This window comes from Arvicanthis niloticus, chromosome 12 (genome assembly GCF_011762505.2).
Source record: "Arvicanthis niloticus isolate mArvNil1 chromosome 12, mArvNil1.pat.X, whole genome shotgun sequence".
NCBI lineage: Eukaryota > Metazoa > Chordata > Mammalia > Rodentia > Muridae > Arvicanthis > Arvicanthis niloticus.
Window position 1 is genome coordinate 10,283,377 of NC_047669.1, and position 4,664 is coordinate 10,288,040.

Consider the following 4,664-nt stretch of genomic DNA (forward strand, 5'->3'; position numbering starts at 1 on the left):
TAAGCATAAGTGTCCTACAGGGTGACAGGCAGGCTACACCAGCACATCCCCTGGCTGCAGCACAGACTATGGACAACAACATGATCCCCAACAGTATGATGGGCCATGAGGGTCATGTGTGCAATGAGTCAGATCGTCCTGACTCTGGACAACATGCTACAGAAACCAGAAACCTTGAGCCAGACCAATGACTCATTGCGGTAAGTATTTGCACGTAAAGCTGTTTGAGCAAAAAATGTATTGCAGTTTGCAAGTCACTTCAACCAACAAATGGAGAGGTGGGAAAGAAGGAGGACTGCAGCAATGCATGTGTGGTGAAGAGGGGTGGAACTAGAGATGGGCCAGCTGTGACAGGTTTGTGAGAAGGCTTTGGTGAATGGAGAGAGCACAGTCATTGCCCAGTGGGGCTGGTAAGGTGATATACAGCAGCCCAGAGCTCACACAGACCCTGCGGCATGATCGCCCTGGCTCTGAACAATGACATTATGTTCAAGATGGAGAACAGTTCATTTTCTGGACTGAGACTCCTCAAAAGACCCTCGTGGCCCGTCATACTGTTGGAGGTCATGTTGTTGTCCATAGTCTGTGCTACAGCCAGGGGATGTGCTGGTGTCCGTGGTCTCTGTTGCCATCTCAGGATGTGTTGATGTTGGTCAGTGTGGATGCCTGTGGTCTGTGCTGACCCTAGAGGCTATGCTCATGTCCACGATCCATGCTGCCAAGGGAGGCCGTGTTAATGCCTGTGGTCTGTGCTCCATCTGGAGGCTCTGTTGATATTCATGGTCAGTGCTGCCACCATGGGTCATGTCAGTGTCCACGGTCTATGCTCCTGTTGGAGGCCATGTTTATGTCGGTGGTCCATGTTACCACCAAAGGCTATGATGGTGCCTGTACTCTGTGCTGTTGCCTGAAGCCATGTTGATGTTCATGGTCTGTATTGCTGCCAAGGACCATGACGATGTCTGTTGTCTGTGCTGTGGCCAAGGACCGTGTTGATGCCACTGGATACCATGCTGAGATCAATGGTCCATGCTGCCACTGGAGACCTTGTGGATGGCCATCATCCGAGCTGTCGCCAGAAACTATGTGGGACTATAACAGGCATGGGAGCATCTTCTGCAGAGCTACTGATGGCTGCAGACTCACAGTTGGGAATGAGAGACATAGAAGGCTTCTGTGATAACCTTTGTCCCCACCCCAACCCCCAACCCCAAAAGAAATAGTCCACACAGGAAGCCATTGGAGAGAACTCTTTAAAGTTGTGATGGGAATGCCTAAGTATAGCTCTTTACAGTTGATAGCTTCTGCCTTGAGTTTCAAGTCAGCCTGTGTTGCATAGCAAAATCCTGTTGAAAAACAAAACAAGCAAAACAAAACTCAAAAAACCAAAAAGGGCTGAAAAGTTAATCTTAAACTGGTAGGGCGAATGCCAATAAAGCAACGTTTTCTAAAACATTCAAGGAGTTGGGAATTGGTGGTCTCGAGATCTTTTGAGATAGGAATAAATATGGGCTTTAAAAAAGTTGGTTGCTAGGAAGGAGGTGGTGGCACTCACCTTTAATCCCAGCACTCAGGAGGCAGAGGCAGGTGGTTTTAGGCCAGCCTGGTCTACAGAGAGAGAGAGTTCAAGGACAGCCAGGGCCACACAGAGAAAACTTTTCTCAAAACATCAAAAAAAAAAAAAAAAGTTTTAATTCTACACTAAATCTCAAAACAGGGTGACAACCTCCCAGTCCTGGTGGAAGACGGAGAGACTGAAACAAAAGTCAGAAGGTGTAGGAGTAGAAACATGTGAGTGAAACACTCAGTTAGCAAAGATTAAGATGCCCGAGAATGTCATTCAGAAGTTAGCAATGAGCACATCCCTATATGGACCCTTCTGTATGGAGGGCAAAAAGGATATGTTCAATGAACTAGAAATCTGGAGAGAAAACACTGGTCAAGTAGGTGGGTGGGTGTGTGCGCATGCGCGAACGAGGAGGAAAGCCCGCTGAGTTGCTGGTACAAAATTTCTTTCCGAGTTGAAGTCGTAGGTGATAATCGTGCCCTTTTCGAGGATGCCCTGCCGAGAAGCGGTCTCCAAGAAGCAGGCTCTGGGTCTGTGGTTCTCAACCTTCTTGATGCTGCGACCCTTTAAAACAGTTTCTCATGTTGTGGTGATTCCCCAACCATTATTTCATTGTAAATTCATAACTGTAATATTCCTACTGTTAAGAATTATAATGTAAATATCTGAGATGCAGGATTTCTGATATGCGACTTCTGTGAAAGAGTCGTGGGACCCACAGGTTGAAAACCAATGCTCTAAAGCCTTGTGGTTGGGAGTAAATGCATTCACGATTCCCCCCTACTCTCAAGGAGTTGCTAGAGAAAAATAAGTCAAGACAAAATGGTTTTGGATGCAATAAAAGGTAAGTCAGGCCAAACTGCAAGGCCATTGTTGCTGTAAGAAGCAGCAAACCCGACTGAGGCTTACCAAGCAGGAGAGGGGCTGGAGAGATGAGTGGGCTGTTAGGAGAGCGCTGGGTGCTCTTCCAGAGGAGCCAGGTTCAATTTCCAGTATCCACTTTGCAGCTCACAACTGTCTGTAACAAGAAGATCTGCAGTTCAAAGCCCTTCTGAGTTAAGGGAGAAATTATCTTAAAAGATTGATAAAACCAAAACAATAGCATGCAGAAAAGGCCTTGCTCTACCTGACTAGTTCTCTGTGAGGACTGTTCTTGTGGTTTCCTTGTCTTGCTACGACAGCCTTGCTAGGCCTCAACTTTACCAAAATCTAGAGGACTTCTCCAACCCTTTCTTTTTCTCATCCCCCTCCATCTTTTTCTCTTTTTCTCCTCAGTTCTCCTTCTCCTTCCTCTCCCTTTCCCCTCCCACTTCCTTTCCTCCTACCACTCCTCCTCTCTCCTGGAGGATTAAATTTTTCAATATTATAATATAATTAAATCACATCCCCATTTTATTTCCTCCCTCTAACCCCTCCCACATACCTTTATTTGCTCTCCTTCAAATTCATGGCCTCTTTATGTCACTAATTTTTGTTACATGCATATATGTATATAGATATATATTCCTAAATACAACCTGCTCAGTATGTAGAATGTTACTTGCGTTATATTTTCCAGGCTGACTATTTGGTACAGAATAACCAATTGGTGTGCTCTTCCCTGGGGCAGACTGTTCCTCCCACCTGGAGCATTCTTCAGTTGTCTACAGTTCTTTGAGTAGGGTTGAGGTCTCATGGGCTTTTTCCATCCAAGTTAGCATGTCCGTTACTGTGGTCCTTGTTCAGCTCACGCCTGGGCAGTCATGTTGGTGAGACTTTACGGGCGTCACATCTGACTGCTGGGAGACACAATCTCACAGCAGACTCCCTGATCCTCAGGCTCACACTCTTTCTTCTCCGATGTTCCCTGAACATGAGGTGTAGGAATTATTTTGGAAATGTATTGATTGGGGCTGGGCTCCATAACTCTACATTTGGTTGGGTTGTGGTTTCCACTGGTTGGGATGTGAGGACTACACTTGTCTGTGGGTATGCTTTGTTTAGGTTTTATTGCTGTGGAGAGACATCATGACAAAGGCAGCTTTTAAAAAGGAAAATATTTAATGGAGCTGGCTGGCAGTTTCAGTGGTTTAATCCATTATCATCATGGTAGGAAGCATGGCAGCATCCAGGCAGACATGGTGCTGGAGAAAGAGCCTTCTACATCTTGATCCACAGGCAGCAGAAAAGACTGTGTGCCACACTGAGCAGAGCTTGAGTATAAGGGGCCTCAAAGACCACCCCTGACAGTGACACACTTCCTCCAACAAGATCACACCTACTCCAACAAGGCCACACCTCCTAACAGTACAAGTCTGTGTGGCCAAGCATTCAAATACTTGAGTCTATGGGGACCAAACCTATTCAAACCACCACAGGGTATAAGGACAAACATTTAGAATAGAGTTAAGGATTATGCTGGTATAGTGAAATGAGAGTTACAGATTTCCCTCCTAGATCCATGACTTCACTAGCCTTAGGTTTCCAGCTTCAGGTATAGTTTCCCTCTTGCTGAGCAGGTCTCAAGTACAATTAGAGAACTGTTGGTAACGCCAAGACTTGTGTGCCACTACTGCATACCCAGGGTTATTGTGCCAGGCTGGTCATTGTTGTGGTTCTTAGGCATCAAAGCTGGGTAGAGCTTTGCTTCGCTCCTGTGGAAGCTTATATGACACCTTTTAGTTCTGTGGAAGGTAGTTCTCAGGGAGGTAGATTTTAAATCAGTTCCAGCTCAGGCCCCTCTGGGCCATCTGTCTGAAGTATATGCTGTCTTTAGCAATAGGGACTTACCTTCCACTTCTCTGGGGAAATAAGAGAAATCACAATGTCCTGTAAAATTTTGGAAGTCTTTTGGACAACCCTGACCAACAACTTAAAAGTTGCTTGGGGTTGTGTTTTTATGAGATGGTCTTTGGCTCTTGAGGGGACCATTGCCAGCTCAGGTGGGAAATTTTTATCTAAGATAGATATATATATATATATATATATATATATATATATATATGATATATATATATCTTATATATGTATATAAGATATATATATATATGCTTTTAAAATTAATGTACTTATTTTACGTGTATGAGTACATTGTCACTGTCTTCAGACACACCAGAAG

The 4,664-nt window shown here is 44.9% G+C and overlaps 1 long non-coding RNA gene across 1 annotated transcript; it reads right to left on the minus strand.

Moving 5' to 3' along the window:
• Positions 1-205: 205 nt before the first annotated feature.
• Positions 206-4,462, minus strand: LOC143444017 (uncharacterized). Its single transcript, XR_013113489.1, has 3 exons — positions 3,191-4,462; positions 2,477-2,585; positions 206-2,131 (listed from the first exon to the last, which is right to left on the minus strand). It is a non-coding gene; the product is annotated as an uncharacterized LOC143444017 (long non-coding RNA).
• Positions 4,463-4,664: the final 202 nt, after the last annotated feature.